This window comes from Chionomys nivalis, chromosome 15 (genome assembly GCF_950005125.1).
Source record: "Chionomys nivalis chromosome 15, mChiNiv1.1, whole genome shotgun sequence".
Classification (NCBI taxonomy): domain Eukaryota; kingdom Metazoa; phylum Chordata; class Mammalia; order Rodentia; family Cricetidae; genus Chionomys; species Chionomys nivalis.
Window position 1 is genome coordinate 25579639 of NC_080100.1, and position 18098 is coordinate 25597736.

Below are 18098 nucleotides of genomic sequence, written 5' to 3' on the forward strand. Positions count from 1 at the left end.
AATGGTGGGACTTTGAAGCTGGCCAAGCTAGGACCTGTTCTTGGTTTCCAGCTATGTTCTTGGACACACTGGGGGCAGTCTAGGGAGTACTGGGTTGGCAGTCTAACGTCATCAGCATTTTAGAAAGGCTAGTGGGAAATGCATTTAAAATAACAGTTCAGCTGCACAAGCACATTTTAAAAATTAAGTTTCTCACTGGGTGTGGTGGCTTATGTCTATAATCCCAACAGTGGAGTCGGGTGGGACCAGCTAAGGCAGGAGGAGGTCAGCTTGTGCTACATAGTAAGTTCCCGACCATCTTGAGCCACAGCTCCAGACCTTGTCTCAAAAATGCAAAGCAAAATGAAATAAATAAATTTAAGTTTTCTTTTTCTTTTGGACAGAAATTATGTTAAGTCAAAGCAGTAATCAGCTCTGAGCCTTAGGTCACCTGTATTCAATTTTGATTGGCTATTTAATAAACCATTTGGTGGGCGTCTGTAGGTGCTAAATGAAGGAAGAATGAAAAGCTGTCCTTGGATGGAATATCAGCCTGGAAACCACAAGGTGTAACTGTGATTAGCCAGGAGGTTCCATCCACCAGGTAAAGCAGGCCTTTGAGGAGTGATGAATAGTTCAGTGACAGAAGGGAGTTACTCTTCCAAAGGTCCTGAGTTCAATTCCCAGCAACCACATGGTGGCTCACAACTATCTGTAACGAGGTCTGGTGCCCTCTTCTGGGTTGCAGGCATACACACAGACAGAATATTTATACATAATAAATAAATAAATAAATAAATAAATAAATAAATAAATAAATGTATGTATGTATGAAGGGAGTTAAAATAATGAAAATGCCAGCTGCATCATCTGGGGAAGTTTTCTAACACCTTGTCTGTCTTTCTCAGGACCTAAGCAGATATAAACCAGGGACACATGACACATGTGGATAGTGTTTATTATAAACTGCCAGTGTTCAGAATTGTTTCATTTATACTAATAGATAAAGGGAAGCTGATATTTTCCTGTTATGTTCAATCTATAACAAATGACGAGAAAGTCATAAATGAGAGTGGTTTGAATTACTTATTCACTTGGCCATCTGGCTGTTCACTGAATACCAACTATGTGCCAATCATTGTGTTATGCTATGTATACAATGACAAAGAAGACGTGGTCTTTACTCTTAAGGTACCTGTAGCATAGGACAAGAAAATGCTTGTTAGAATTGATGCTAAATGCTTTGGAGATGTTTCTAGTTAGCACGAAAATCTTCTTTGCTATTAGCATTTAGTAAGAAAAAATTTAATACTACTTCAAGAAATTCTATATGAATTGATCTTATTGATATGAGGTCACTTTAATGTATAGACGATTTCTCCATCGATTTTTAAATCTCCTGTAGCCATACTGCAACAATCTCAAGGAACACCTTGTGACAATGACCTCTGGAAGGAAGAACTGGGCAAGGTAGGCTCACTAAGAGTATCTGTGGTGTTTTCTGTAAAATTTAACTTAAAATCCAGGGTTCTGAGTCATCCCTAGTTTCATAATCAAACAGAAGGAAATATTACATCCATTTGGAACTCAGTTTCACCCAGGAGAAGCATGAACCACTCGGAGGGATATCAATGTCTACATCTTATCCCAAACATGTTACTGGACCTCAAGAAAGACATTTTCAGATGAAGCAAACTCCTTACTTAAACGAAACAGGTATCACGAAAATACAACCTTCTCTCCCTCCCCTTCCCTCCAGCTAGCTTTGGTTCAGGGCACTACCTAGTCACGAAAGCATTAACCTCACGAAAACATTAACCTCACGTTATAACTGTCTTTATCAAGAAAGTAGTTTATCCTGGTACCTCATAGGTGCTGGTTGCAGGAAGCCTCTGCATGCAGACTCTCAAACAGAACGTGCCTGCATCCATTATTCTGCAGAGGAGTTCTCACACCAGAAGCTGAGTGTCAGCGTCACTGTGGATGGACTGGGAAGAGACAGAGAATTTGTTCTGTCCCTGGATGTTTCTACAAAGTCTACAACTTGGAATGAGGCAGACTTCATCCTGGATCGTTCACATGTCTACTGGATCTGGCAAAATTCTGATTCCCTTCTCATAGTTGTCTTTTATTTTCCTGCTTCTTTCTCATCTCCCACTTTTCTCCCTCTTTGCTGAGCTCCAGCCAAGAGTTCCTTCCCAACCTTGCTTCCTTGTCACAGTCAATAGATGCTGTGTGTGCCTGGCTCATGGCATGTTCTTTACCTTCTCTACACAGATACCATGCTGTTCCTTAATATACTTAAAATACTTAAAGTCAATGGGTGCAGTGATTTAATACTGTCCATCTTTTCAAAGGAGTCCAATGATAGCCCATGTTTTAAATGACTCTAGTTGTGCCAGGTCAACTCTTATGGGGGACTTATGTAGATGTGCCAACTGGATCAGGCTGCCTGATTTTGTACTAATCAAGCACAATACCTACATTTGTACTCAATGCAAGCTTCAGAGTCCTTAACCAGGTTGTAGTCAATCAAAGTCATAGCCACCAGCTGTCTAGATGAGCTATTCTCTTCTGTTTCCCATAACAGTGATATGGTTGTGTCATGCTCTTAGGCTTCAGATGCTGCTGTCCTAGCCTTCACCAAGTTAAATTACAATCTGTCATTCAAAGGCTACTCAAGGTTCACGGTCTCAGAAGTCTCTACCGGTCTCTCACTCGCTGTATCATTTTCTCACAGTGACCATGACTCATTGTTGCTCTGAGTCATATAGAACGTTTCCCTCAACTTAATAAAAACGTTTGAGGTGAGGGAATTATCTACTTTTTGTTTTTTGAGACAGGGGTTTCTCTGTGTAACTTTGGTGGCTGTTCTGGAACTACTTCTTGTAGACAAGGTTGGCCTTGAACTCAGAGATCCGCCTGCTTCTGCCCCCTGAGTGCTGGGATTAAAGGCATGTGCTACCACCACCTGGCTTCTACTCCACTTTTCTAAGCTTTATAGAACCTGGTAAAGAGCATAGTACTTTCAAGCACTAAGACTAGTGCACAGATGGGAGGTGGTGGCATGGGCTTGTGATTCCAGCACCAGAGATTGGGGGTTGGCCAGGTCAATTGCGGGAAAGATTGATAAACTTGGATCCAGCTCAGATTAAACAGTGAACTAGTTGCTAGCCTGAACTACATAGAAAGAACCTGTCTCATAAAAAAATCAAAATAAGTATATGACAACCATACTCACTTCCCCTTTGCTCCTTTATATTAATTCAGGCAAATCTTTGCCCTACTTTGATGGTCAGATTTTCTTCAACTGCTAATCAACCCACACTCATACTTCTCTTGCTAGCTTAAACAGGTTAACTTGCCTGAATCAACATGTATTTCTGCTTAAATGAAGAGATCCTCTTAGCGAATAAAGACCGCACTTCCTTGACTGCTGTGCTCCATGTTTTCCTTCTACACATTGTCATCACTTGGCTGTACACATGTACTCTCTTGGTCAGAATAGACAGTGATTTGAGCACACCCTGTTCCTTCCCACCTACACGATTCCCGTGTCTACTTCTTCCTTCAGCGTATTTTCTCATTGTATATTCTCATTTTACCTTTGCATATTTAATTTCCTTTAGTCCCTTTAAGGCTAATTCCATTATTACAAACCACTGACTGTTTTGTCTTCATCTGGACCTGTGTAAATACCCCACACCATTCAACTGAAACAAAATTTTGTTGGTTGGTTATACTTTTCTCTAAATTTCATTTTTATTGTCAACAGGATTTCACTATATTGCCCAGGTTGGCCTTGAACTCAAGCTCTTCTTGGTTTTGCTTCCTTAGTGCTGGGACCATAGGCATGTGTCATCACATGAGCATTTTCTTTAACCCCCCCCCCTCTCTCTCTCTCACACACACACACACACACACACACACACACACACACACACACACACACATATAAATGTAGACCAGACTGTCCTAGAACTCACAGGTAAATGCCTTTCTCTGCCTCCTAGAGATGGGAATAAAGGCATGTGCCACTCTCAGCTAAATTTCTTTGTGGATGGTAATTAACATGTGTCTGCTAGCCTGCATAAGGTAAATAGCTGTATCCAATTGTGAATTTCAACCAATGTTTAGTTATTATAACTCCAGACAGCTAAATAAATTCCATCTCCCCAACAGGTTTTGAAGCAATTAATTAAACATCTCTGCATCAAGTTATACTTCAGAAGACAATTTGGATTCCAAGTAAAATCAGTTATCATTCCAATTCAAGTCTATCTGTCTATCTATCTATCTATCTATCTATCTATCTATCTATCTATCTATCTATCTAGATGTTTTCTGAAAAATCCTACCTGAAGCCGGGTGGTGGTGGCGCACGTCTTTAATCCTAGCACTTGGCAGGCAGAAGCAGGCAGATCTCTGTGAGTTTGAGGTCAGCATGGTCTACAAGAGCTAGTTCCAGGACAGGCTCCAAAGCCACAGAGGAACCCTCCCCCCCGCCGCCAAAAGAAAAGTCCTACCTGTAGTTCAACCTATATCTTGGTAGAAATCAACATTGAACATCATTAACTATTGATGGAAGAGTCATCTTATCAGTTATACTTTTGTTTTACACTTCAGAAATGGGTCTGCACTTATAATATTTAATTTTGTAGGGGATTGGGAGCAAACAAATATGATGACAACAATAGCAACAACATCAGTGGTGATGTAACTAAGGCACAGCTAAAACGTGCCCTGCTTAAAGCACAGAGATTAGAAGACTTAGCGTGTATATCCATTGTGATTTCCAATCCTGATTCAGCACAGTGAATAACTCCTTTGACCATGGCAACCCAAAGCCAAATGGGTCCAGCCTTCTTCACTAACCAACACTTCTGACAGAGTTGCGAATGCATTTGGCTTATTTCTAAAACACTAAAAGATAACGTAGAAGCATATTAATTTATGAATTATGTATCTAGGCGATCAGAACAGACTTTGGTCCTAAATAGAGCAGTTAAAAACACAAAATGTAAAAACTGGGTGTTTCAGTGCCTATCATCCATGCAGCCCTTGGGAGGCTGAAGCAGAAGATCAGGAGTTTGATGCCAGTTTGGGCTACTGAGTGAGATTCTGTCTCATAAAAGAAAGTAAGGAGAGAAGGGAGGGAGGGGGGAGGACCGAGAAATGGAAGGAAGGAGGAAAAAAGGAAGGGTGAGAGGGGGATAGAGAAGGTTACAGGGAAGACCATAGGGAGGGTGGGAGAAGGGAGGGAGAAAGGACGGAGGGAAGGGAGAGAGAAAAAGGAAAATTGAGGTTATGTAGGAGAGCATCTATGTCTGGCATGGACCCAGGAAGGAAAGGGTTACTTTTTATGTTCCAGATTTTTATGTATACATTAACTCAACTTCAAAAAGTCTCTATTGTCCCGAGCAGACCAAAGTGGAACCATGGAAGTTAACAGTTGCTCGTCTCTTTGGACTATAAAATATTGCCGTATTCTACTGCTTGACCCCCCCCCCATATTAAATGCTTTCAAAACATGAAAGAAAGTTGGTTTACCTCTCAGCCGCTATGTGTTATGTCAGAATTGAGCAGATCTGAACTACACCAACAACGAGGATGAGACCGTTTCCCAGCATTAGCCCAGCTTTTTGACTGAGGACAGCAGCCTCAGAAGGGTTTGCCCGTCTGCGTCAGCAGCCGTTCTCAGGAACTTTCCACTTCCCTTTAGCTGTAACTTTGAGTCCCTTCGCTTTACCGAGAGGGAAAATGAAATTCAGATGTGGTACCTCTTGTGTTACAGCAAAGCTGGTTTGTGGACACGGTCATTTGTAGTTCAGACCCCGTGTTCTGAACCACTAACCTTGCCCATCTCAGAAGCAGCACTCTCATTTCTTGAGGACACTGGTGTGCTTTGGTCGGGGCGGGATCTCTACCCATACCGGTCATTCTTAGGACTGTTTAGCAAGGTGAATGTGATAATTAAGGGTTAGGGACATTGAACAGCTATTTTTCAAAACAAACAAACAAAAACAAAAACAAACAAAACCTGGGAATCAAATCCAGAGCCTCGCACATATTTGGTAAGAGCTCTACCAATAAATCACATGCATGGCTTTTAGTGGCATTTCTGAGAAACTCTAGGGTTGCCACTCCATTGCAGGTTGGCAGAACTCTAGACTTTGTGTGTGTGGCCTCACCTGCAGCAGACTTCTTCCTTATTCCTACTCGCTGGGGTTGCTGTTTCTCCGCTGCGAACTCAGCACCATGCGTTACTTGGATCCTTTGTAAATATTCAGAGAAACAACCTAAGCTCAATTCATTCTCGGGATCTGATGTGGAACAAGCTAATCATGTTGGAGCTAAGAAACGGAGCTAAGAAATGGGGGCATCTTTTTCTGAGATAAGTAACTCATGATGGCCTCAAAGTCACTGCATAATTCTGATGCGGTTGACCTTCTGATCTTCCCGCCTCCACTTCCCAATGCTGGCATTAGCTGCCTGAGTTACAACTATTTCAGAACGGAGATTGAACAGGTCTCGGGCATGTTACAAAAACACTCTAGGAAAAGAGTTATTTTTGCAGTCCAGACTTTTTTTTTTGTCTTCTTGCAAGTTATGTATAATGAAAGTTAAATGGGGGAATGGATTGATCTTTCTTAAGACCCAGAGCTCTCTAAAACCCAACTGAAGTAGATTGATTTAGAGTGGAGGCTCTTGTCTGCACTTCTGGACATGGCACGGAGAAGAATGTAAAAGTTATGTGGGCTAGAGAAAACCCTGGTTTAAGGGTAATGGTGTAGCTTACTTGAGTCCTTTTTAAAAAGATGTTGGCCGAGACAGTCTCCTAATACATGGAGATTAATGATACTCTTTAAAAACCTCAGCCTAGGTAGAAGGATTTAGAAGTGAGGCACTGTGCTAAAACTAAGGATTATACTCACTTTCCTCAGATCAAGAAAGCCATGGATAAAATGTGGTAGATATGTGCTTTCTCATCTTTTTGCAATCCAAGATGTAGCTAAACATAATTATATTTAAGTAATTTTGCTCTATTATTCCTATGACTCTAGGAACTGAGGTACATTGTTATGTTTTCTATTGAATATCTGAATCATAAAACTGAATTACAAGCCAGGAGGTGGTAGTGCATGCCTTTAATCCCAGCACTCAGGAGGCAGAGGCAGGCAAATCTCTGAGTTCGAGGCCAGCCTGGTCTACAAAGCAAGTTCCAGGACAGGTAGGGCTGGGGAAATCCTGTGTCAAAACAAACAAACAAAAAACCACACAAAAACCAAAAAAAAAAAAAAAAAAGAAAGAAAGAAAAAGAAAAGACAACAACACAAAAGCAAAAAATAAAAAAATAAAATAAAAGCCGGGCGTTGGTGGCCCACGCCATCCCAGCAGGGGTAGGCAGATCACAGTGAGTTCAAGGCCAGCCTGATCTACAAGAGCTAGTTCCAGAACAGGCACCAAAAGCTACAGAGAAACCCTGTCTCGAAAAACCAAAAAAAAAAAAAAAAAAAAAAAAAAACCAACAACAACGAAAAACAAACAACAACAACAAAAGCCCAACCTGAATTACAAATGTTACTCTTAGGTCAACTCAAAGGTAAGTAGAATGTAACTGGGCAAAGCCTCCTGCCATCTTGGTTCAATCAATCCGGAGTGGAGAAAGACCTCACTCTGCGAAACTGTCTCAGGAAAGCTCCTTCTAGCTATGAAACATAAACCAAGTGCCCAATCCTGAGAGGGAGACTTTGGTTTTTATGAATCTGCTTACCAACGGCACAGTGTATGTACTCTGCAGATCCTAGCGTGTTTTAGCCCCATGCATCTCATCATATTACTAAGAAAAAACAGACCAGCTTTTACCAAGAGAAACATCTTAAACCTTCTGCCTGTCGTTCAAGCTTCTTCCAGGTTTGATAGCATTTTAATTTCATTTTCTGTCATTTCTGTAGCATTGTAGGTTGAATCCAGGGTTTTATCCACAGAGGTGCCTGCCCCACCCTAGCAAAACAGTCTTACCTCTTACAGTATTACAGACACAACATTCTAGAATTCTCACTTCCTGTTCTTCCCTTACACATTTCTTTGACATTTCTTGAAAATCTGAGATGATCGTCATACTTTCTGCTTCCTGGTCACTTCCCTAGAACTAAACATTAAGCTGGCATGTCCCATTACTGAGAATTCTTACCAGCTTAATCAGCCAAAGGCCACTTGCCCCCAGCTAGTCTGAGAAGGTTAGAAGAGAGACAGAAATTGCCAAGCAACTTCCATCCTGAAGTAATAACTGAAATGTTATTAGCCAGCACATTTTGTTATCTAGATGGTGTAGAGGAGCTAGCAAAGATTAAAAAGTTTATACTGGAATTAGAATAAGTTTGAGGGGTGAGGGAAGGGCAACGAGCAGAGAGAGATTCTACTTTCCTGAATAACTTCCATTTTTAGGCCAGGAAGCAATTTGTTCTGATTCTGCTTGCCCTAGAGAGGCAAGTTTCCTCCCAGGGTGGTGGAAAGATGCAGGAAAGGGAATAACCATGGCAACCTGCCCAGCTATGTGGGCCATGATAGTATTGGGGCCCCAATGTCCTGGCCTAGTCACTAGTTTAGTCAGGGTGGTCCCTCCCTTTCTCACTTCCTTGGCTAGAATGCTGACTTCAGAAGGACCATTCTTTCTCTGTAGGGAGTCTGGGAGAGTGCAGGGAAGATTGAAAAGAGACCAGAGGTCATTCTGACCAAACCAAATAGCAGGCTTCCACGCTGAGAACAGAGAGTAACTGTCTGTTCTAGCGTGAACTCAAGCAAACGTACAAGCTCCCTTAGTATCAAGTACTTGAATGATTAACAGTGTTTTCAGATAGGGTGAATGGTGTTCAGTTTTGATTAAGAAATTCTCCAATTGCCTTCAGTGTTCACAAAGTCCCTTATCAGTTGTTCAGGGGGCAGAAATAAGCCGATAAAGTATCCCAAAGATAAAGATTAATTTATCTTCCCAGGGTCCCTAAGTACTATTGTTCTTCCTCAGAAAACAGAATTACAGAGGTTATTCTGTGTGCCCAAGGTCATTTTACTAAGCAATGGTACAAATAGTTTTAACCACTACCCAACAGTGCTGTTGGCGGAAGGATGAACAGCAGCTAGCGTATGAATGCACGAACTGCTGGCCCTTTAAGACACCCACCATCATTTGTGCCCCTAAGCAGGACTTTGGGCTTTCTCTAAGAAGAGACCTGACAGTTTGCTTCTGATTGACAAGATTAACCAACCCTCTAGAATATCTTCCCATAATTTAGGTTTCCCTTAAACACACTTATCTGATGGAAATACTGTCTTCTAAATGAGACTTCGGCCAACCTCTGCAATTCAGCAATAGCGCTTCAACTATATGACAATTACAACTCCAGGGAGAACCAAACCAAACCAAAACAAAGAAACCACATCCTGCTCCTCAGGTGTTTCACACTGCCAGTCTGCTTCCCATTCTAATTCTGTCCGCTGTAGGAAACCTTATAGTGTAGATCAGTTATATAACCCCTAGGCTAGTCCCCTTGCCAGTCTTCCAGATGGGGCAACTTATGCCCCTGGTGAACTCCTTTCAGCGGCCTTCACCCATGACAACATCCCCGCTTTATCTTCAAGAAAAGGAATGAGTAATCCCCCAAGTGGAGAGAAGGAGGCAAAGAAACACATGGCATTTCCAAGTTAGCTTGATCACAGCAGTAGTGGGCTTAGGCTCAGACTAGGAGAGAAACGAAGAAGCAACTTCCTCATAGTCTCATCAGGAACAGCTTCCCACAGTGCTTCCTGAGGGCCACGAGCCACCCAGCAAGCCATGTTTTCCTTGTCTTTTAAATTTTAGGTAACAGGGATATGACTGAGCAAACCAGACCAACTGGTCAGCAGCTCCCAGAAGACTTTACACCATCACCATGCCCAACAAGTGTCTTAAAATCAATACCCTTCACCCCCAACAAAGCCAACTAAAATCCATCTAACCTGTGGAGAAAGACAATAAAACAGGCCTGAAGAACAGGAGGTTAGACTTTGACCCTTAAAATTATAATACGTCATTAGCATAAATCCAGACTCTGAGCCAGGTGGGGGTGATGCTTGCCCATAATTTCAGAATTCAAAAGACTAAAAGTTCAAGTTCAGCCTGGGAAGAGAAATGCATTGAGACGCTGCCTCAAAACTTCAAAAAAAAAAAAAAAAAAAAAAGGAAAGAAGGAAAAAAGAAAGAAAAAAAATGAATGAACGAACCTACCTCTGTGTTTGATTCTTTCTTCACAAATCAGCAAGGCCTAAAAGCAACGCTGTGGTTACCTTCCCAGCCCTTCACGGCCTCAGATGGATTTAAACCACCCTGGTGTCAGCATTACCAGCCCAGTAAACACATCTGCACTAGAGGCTAAGGAAGAAGAGATTCCTCCCATTCCCCCACTATCTCTCGTCTGGCCACAGTTAAAATGGCATAGTTTAGCCAGGTGTGGTGGCCTCTACCTATAATCCTAGCATGCAGGGGACAGAGGCCAGAGGCTGGGGAGTTTAATCTAGACTAAGGTGCAGCAAAGGAAGGCCATCTACTCAGGGCCTAGGGAGGCAGCTCAGTGGCTTGCCAGGCGTGTCAAAGGTCCGGGACTCCTCTAAGACTTCAGGGGAAAGAGAGAACATACCAGCCTAGAAACACTTTCTAGGGTAAAGATTGCACTAAAGGACTGGCGTTGGCGGTCGAGAGAGAAGGGATTTGCTATTAGTAAGAAGCAGAGGAATCCGGTGAGCTGGAGGCCAAAGAGATGGAGAACATGGAAGACATGGTGTGTGTCTGGAATACGTGTTTGAGGAGGTCATAATACCTCCTTTCTCCAGGGATCTTGCTTGTCTCACCTTCTGAGTTTCATTTGCTGTAGCATTGCTTTTCCCAGACCCCGAGCTGTTTACCCAAAGAAAGCCTGAATTCCCCACATGCCCGGATTCTCAAGCCAGTTAACTCCTTTCAGCTCCGGTGTGTGCCCTGCCTCAGTTGAAGGGCGTGGAGTGGTAGATGCCTGGGTGGGTGGGGTACCTGGCTAGAATAAGCCTACCCCAGGATGGGGGAGCACCCTGACAAGCCACTTAGTAGCAGCAAATCCTGAATTCTAGCTATTCCTTCCTTTTGGAACAGTTGGTCAATACTTCTGGGTGCAGAGCCCAGGCCTCACGATTGCAAGAAAGACGGATTATGTATCTCATCGGGACTATTCCAGCATCCATACCAGGTATCTATGAGATATTTTGGCAAATTTTCTGCCACTACTTTACGTTCAAGTTGTATCTACCTTGGTCCCCTTCATGCTCCCGCTTTGCCTTTGCCTTATGAGGCCCAGAAATATTTTCATCAAGTCACTTTATAGAGCTACAGCAACATTTACTATTCATGAAGTTGCCCCTTTCATAATTTTTAAATCTTTCCATGTGTCTGGAGGCTCATTTCTGCTCCTCTCGGTTTACAGTGGCTCCCTTCCTTCCAAACACAAGCTAAGAAGAAAGAGGAAAGGGTGTGGGGGTGCCCGGAGGTGGAGATAACGTCCAGCTTCTTTGAATCCAGTTAAATTTCCCTTTGGATTCAAGCAGCTCCCGACTGAAACCTACTACGGAGCAGAATTCCAAGCTCGGGATTAAGTGAAGAAGAGGGAACAGGAAGAAATAACAGCCTCTGCTCTATGCTGCTAAAAGAACCGCTACGTTGACTGCGGCTCCAAGGTTTTCACATGCTTTTCGTCCTTTTTCTCGAATTCTTACTTAATCCTTCCAACTAGTTTCCAACCATCAAGAAAACAGCGTTTAAACGCTTCAGGGATTTAAAATAAGTTTGCTAAGTCGCTTGGGCAGATACTTTCCTAGGAATGCTGGTCTAAGACAAAGTTCACATTTTTAATGCCCTGTGCTGTCAGTCAGCAGAAAATAGCTCCTTAGAGGCACAGACCACGTACAGCCTTTGTCACAAGGCAAAACCGAACACCCCTCAGCAGTTAATTAGGTGGTCAGCGGCCACACCGGCATTCTCCCTGGGATGGCCCCAAAGCCCTTAAGCACTCCGCGCCCTGTACACACACACACACCCCACACTCACACGGATGGGCTCTTTAAATGTCACAGGATGGGCGTCTTGGAGTCCGACCCCAAAGGTAAAATGCATTCCTTGGAAGCATTCCACAGATGTCAGGCCACAAAACCGCTGCTTTCCCCGGAGAACACCGTCTGATTTGTAATATTCCCCTCATCGCCCAAGGTCGGCAGTCAAGACAGGGGTGGGAAGAGAGGAGCGTGCAAAGGAGGGAAGGAGGTCGGCAAAAATGGAACCAAAGGGAAGGAGGATGGCAGAGCTACTCACGGGCTAGCTAGTGCCTCTGCGGAGCCAGCATGACTTCTCCGTGTCCGGAGCCTCTAGGTTGCAGCGCTGGGGACTCGGTGGGCCCCGCTTAAATAGCCGCCGGCAGGGAGCCTCGGTGCCGCGCGGCCACTCCCGGGGAGAGAGAGATATGGTTCTAATCAGATGCTGGCAGCTGAGGACTCCCCAGGAATGTGGCGGGATGTTTTTGCTGCCTGGGCTTGGTAACTCCCCCTCAACGTGCTACGGAGTCTTCCAAACTTAACTGTTTATTAACTCGCGCTGCAGCCGCAGAGACCGGCGCCTCTTGCGCTCCGTGCGTCCGACCAGCTGGGGGCGATCGCCCGGACCTGGAGAAAGGACTGTGCAACCGCCAGGGCCAGGAGCCCCACACTATCGGGGGCCAGGAAGGGTGCACGTAAGGACAGGAAAGGGAAACTCTGAAAGGGGTGGGATCCGCTAAACTGCATTTCACAGATCCGTTCTCTGGATTGCCACTTCAAGTGGCGTGGCACGCGAACCCATCCTAAACCGCCTGGGGCCTTTGAACAAAGAGAAGCCTTTACTCCGGACTTTTCCTTCAAGGGATGATGGGTCCCAGGTTCCATCTGTCCTTTCTTAAGCTGAGCACGTGACTGGATTGTCACCTTTAAAGAAATCAGTGTCTGTTAATTGCAAATGTGGACGTGCTTATTAAATAGGAGGGAAAACTATGGGTGCCCGGGGAAAAGATGTGTTAATATTGAAGTTTAACACCACTCATACAGATGCAAGACCATATTCTTTCTGTGAAACTGGCCTAAATGAAACACTTTACCATCTATCTAACACATCCAGTGATCTAACGATCCAATGATCTTTCAGTGCTTATCCACCCACATGCAGACAGCATGACGTCGTCTGTTAGTTTCTATAGCATTTCTTTCTTTTTTATTTTTCTAGAGTTTCTCTGTGTAACAGTCCTGACTGGCCTGGAACTCCCTTTTGTAGACGAGGCTGGCCTCAAACTCACTGAGATCAGCCGTCCTCTGCCTCCCAAGTGCTGGCTGTAAAGGTGTGCACCACCACTGCCCAGCATACATCTTTTCTTTTCTCTTCTTTTCTTTTCTCTTCTTTTCTTTTCTTTTCTTTTTTATCCCTGCATGAAAAACGAGCTATGAGAAGAGACGTTGAAAAATGTCCCTATCAATGCTGAGCTATAGACACATGGCAGAGAGAACCCTAGGAACCATATAGAAGCTTGCGACTTCTTTCCTGCATATTTTAAAGCCAGGAACAATTGTCAAATATCTGCAAAAACAGTATGGTGCTTTTTAAGAACTTAGGAAATTACACTTTGGGAAGATTCCCTCCACCTCCTCTTTTTTCCTCCTCCTCTTCCCTGCTTTCTTATTTTATTTAGTCTTTCCTATACCTCCTCCTCTTGTCTGTTTTCCTGTTCCTCCTCCTCTCCCCCCTCCTCCCTCACCTCCCTGTTACCCCATTTGTTGGAAGCAAAATATACCAACTATAAAAATGACAAATTGTCACTTGGAGGGAATGGGTTATTGATTTTATTGAGTAAGCAACACAATGGATATGCATCTTAGCACTGCAAACCAAGGGTTCAAATTGGGCTTATGGCACACCAAGGATGTATTTTGTGGTCCGTGTCTAGCCCCAGCTGCAAAGCCACTGTGTAATTTGAGGTAGCTCAATGTGAGTGGCAGTTTCTGCTTGCAAGTAGGTCAGGCTTGGAAAGGCCCATGTGCAGGGAGAACAAGAGACACAGAACAGCACAGCTGGGCCAGTATGCTGCCCTCCTGACCTCTGTGTTCCCTCCACACCTGGGTATGCACAGTAGACGGGGCTGTGCTGGCAACTTTCAATATTCCCCTATGATTGTAGAAAGAAAAAGAAAAGGTTTTCTGTGACTGACTAGAGGTCTGTGAGTGCATTACGCTTAGTTCTGCTGCCTCTGAGGACATCCTACTTGATGTCTCACATCCAGACGTCTAGAGAAATGATTTCATTTCAAAAGGCTCAGAAATTAGAAAAAAAGTAGTCCATTCAAGGAAACAGGGGCTTTGAGAATACAAAAGAAATAGGTCTCCAAAAAGCATGTATTATCTCTCAGCTTGGAAGCACCCACCCAAGTCTCTCTCTATCTTTATCAGAATAGTTCAAAGACTATTTCTAAGATGTGTTAACTTGCTACCACTAAAAAGAAGCGATTTACCTTAGAAACCAGAGAAAGAAAATGATTTCTTCTGCTGTGAACTGCATCGTAAAGAGGAGACTTGGGCCCAAACAGCTCATTTGAGCGCAGTAGGCTCAAAGTTGCAACTCAAAACGGACAGCCTTGTTTTATACAGAAATCTAAAGAGTCAGCACTGAAGAACTCTGGTTTGAAGTGTATTTTTATATCTCTAGGGTGCTGATATTGGTCTTGGCAGTAGCTCAATGTCCTGCTCACATTATGGGGGGGGGGGAGAAAGAAATGAAAATAAATTTAACTCTTTTTATCCCAGGAGGTGATGTTTCCTGTCACCTCTATGTTGTTAACTTTTCAATAAGTCTAAAATGAACATCTCCACATAAGGAAAAGCACGTCAGAGCCCACCCAGATGTTCAACTATGGAAAGCACGATTTTTTTTTATCACCACCAAAATTTGTTTAGAAAACTAAGGTAGGAAAAAAAATGAAATGCGATGTTTTTTAAAAACCACGGTCCCCACGTAATGACTGTCATTTGCACAAAACCTGCTTGTGGTGGGGTAGGGTGGAATCTGGACTGTGCTCCCAGCCTAGACAGGGGTAGTTAATCCCGTGACAGCTTGCTGAAGAATGCATGGTTTATTATTAAAGTAATCTCTTAAGATTTTCCTGGAATGTGCTCCCACAGCAGCGCTGCCTATGCAGGCTATCCTATGCATGTCTTTTCTCCCATGATTCAATTGTTGGTTCTTAGCTCAAACGGCTGGGCCTTTCTCCCCTACACCTCGCTCTGTCCCTTTCTACTGCTCAGGCCTTTCTTCAGCTGCCCGTTTTGAATCTTGCTCTTTTTCATGAACTGTAAATGGGACTTTGGAGTTGGCCTCAAAGAAGTTGTACACTTTGATGCTTGTTAAAAACAGACATGATCAAGTGAAACAAATCAAGCTTGGCAAGATTGGATATGTCTGTAGTTCTACCGTCTCTGAAGGCTGAGGCAGGAGGATAAATAAGTTCAAAAGGGAAACAAGAATTGATTGAGATGTGTCTGGCAAGAGACCCTTCCTTTTTTCATATATGTATAATAAAGGCTGTCAAGTGAGGAAGAGAAAAGAGAAAAAAAAGCTGTTCCTTCCCTAAAGTGTCCCTTGCCCCTGCCTGATCCTATATATTTAACACTGCAGAAAAACAGATCCCACCAGATTCAGCTGCTGCCAGGGATGGCCAAATATAAGGAGTGTGTATTTGTTTTGATTATGCATTTATCTATTCATCCATTCATCTATCCATCCATCTCTACTCTCTCTCTCTCATTCCCCATCTTCCTCGCTCTCTTTCCCTCCCCTCCTTCCCTATCCATCCTTCTCCCTCTTTCTCTAAGATTTTCTGAGATTTGAAAGGTGGGTTATTCTTGGTGGTTTTGCTAGTTACTGTCATTTGTTTTCTTCCTTACATCCCTTACAATGCTGCAGAAATCACTCTTTGCATGTGTCGTGTAGTCATAGAGAGATTCTGATGTGCAACACCAGGGTACTTGGGGAAATTGGAACACCATGAAATGGAGATCATTTAAAATTCAATGTTGGGTCAGCAAGATAGGGCTGTTTGCAAAGCCGGACAGCTGGACTTCTATCCACAGGACTCAACTCATAAACATTGTCCTCTGGGTACCTCACACATGCAGACACTGGAGTTCCATCCCCAGGACTCACCGAGATTGGAGAGAACCAACTCCTAAATGTCATCCTCTGGGTTCCACACACACGTGCAAGAGCGTGTGCACATGCACACACACGTACACAAATAAATGAATAAAATTCAATATATTATACATTTTTATAACCAGTCACACTTCGCTCCCTATACACCTACCTGTATACCTAGGCCTATACCTATACACTTGTATATATAACAGGTAATAAGGGAGGAGTACTTTAATATGAATTATCACTCAAGTAGGCATTATATTATTTAGCAAGCAACCTAATATGAGTTATCAAAAATAAAAATATATTTAACGTTGCAAATCCAATGATGAAATGCATATAATCCTTGAAGAATATGGATAGCAACCACTTGCACAGTCCTCTATCTTATGGTGATGAATAAAGATGCTAATTTCTTTCTTTTTTTTTTTTTTTTTTTCGAGACAGGGTTTCTCTGTAGCTTTGGTGCCTGTCCCGGAACTAACTCTTGTAGACTTGTAGACCAGGCTGGCCTCAAACTCCCAGAGATCCACCTGCCTCTGCCTCCCGAGTGCTAGGATTAAAGGCGTGTGCCACCACCACCTGGCTGCTAATTTCTTTAATGTTTACAGGAATAGGGAGCTGGGAACAGAGTGCATCCGTCAGCAGGAAGGGATTAAGTTATGATTCATACCCATTGCAGAACCATACGAAACCATCTAAAAGAGCAAACTGAAACTGATTCTTAGAGTTTAGAACCTTTCCTTTTGGGTTTTATTGAGTGAAAAAGCAGAAATCGGAAAGAAATCTTAAGGATTTCTATTTTAGTCATATAAAATGCAGTACCTCTATGTGTGTGTGTGTCAAGTGTAGTTTGTGTTCACGTGTGTTGAAGATTAAAGGACTGGAAACTAAGTAGTCTGAGATATATATATATATATATATATATATATATATATATATATATATATTGCCAGAGTTCTGGTAGAGGGGGAAGTATTGAGGGGAAAGGATAGGGTGAGAGTCAGGTACAAAAGTAAAAAAAAAAAAAAAGTCCACAGACTGAGATTCATTGGCTCATCAAAGAAATTGTAGATGTATAGGTTCGTGCAATCAAAAGAATATATGATATAACTTTAAGATGAGAAAAAGAAGAACTTGAGGAGAAACCCTCCTAAAATGGTTCTTGTGAAGATACTGTCTGAGGTCTTTCGAAAGGGATTATTAGGGATTGGGAGATAGCTCAGTGGATGGAATGTCTGGTATGTAGGCATGAGGACCTGAGTTCGAATTTCTATTACCCACACACAGTAAAACAAGCCTTGCATGGGTGTGAGTCCTTTTAACTCAAGCACTGGGGGTTGGGGAGTAGATACAGGCAGATAGCAGAGCTCAGCAGCCAATAAGCCTAGCTGAAACAGTGTTACAGTTCTATATGTCTGCCCATGGACCCACACACCCTCAGACACACACATATACATCCTACACACATGCCACGCAGGCTCAGGGATCCAAGGCGTGAGGAAGGCCTGAAATTTATTTGTTCAATAGCACTTTGGTGTGGTTCTGCTGGTACTGTGGTCTTGGGGACAACACATTGAGAAACACTGTACTTTTTCCCCATGAGGTCAAGAGGATATGGAGTTTGCTGTTCTCTGCAAGGTGAGAACAGTGGAGATTGGAGAGGCAGGTTTCTTTTTCTCTTTGGCTCTCTGAGGCCTCAGGCAGGGTACTGGCTCTGGCTAAGACTTCCCTCCCTGCCCCCTCACCTATCAATGTTTGTTTTAAAAAAAAAAAAGAGCTGACAGTAGCCATTTGTGTTGACATAAACCCACGGGTTTATGTTTTCCAGCCTGGCCCTTGCTATGGAAGA

The 18098-nt window shown here is 43.1% G+C and overlaps 1 protein-coding gene across 6 annotated transcripts in view; it reads right to left on the minus strand.

Moving 5' to 3' along the window:
- The window catches only part of Dab2 (DAB adaptor protein 2), a 54655-nt gene extending 42069 nt beyond the window's left edge, over nucleotides 1–12586 (minus strand). For 4 of the 6 annotated variants that reach the window (XM_057789652.1, XM_057789650.1, XM_057789651.1 and 1 more), the window contains exon 1: nucleotides 12350–12586. The gene's annotated coding sequence lies outside the window, so the exon portion shown is untranslated. The remainder of the gene's footprint in view (nucleotides 1–12349) is intronic. The other 2 variants (XM_057789654.1, XM_057789653.1) reach the window with 1 other exon arrangement.
- Nucleotides 12587–18098: the final 5512 nt, after the last annotated feature.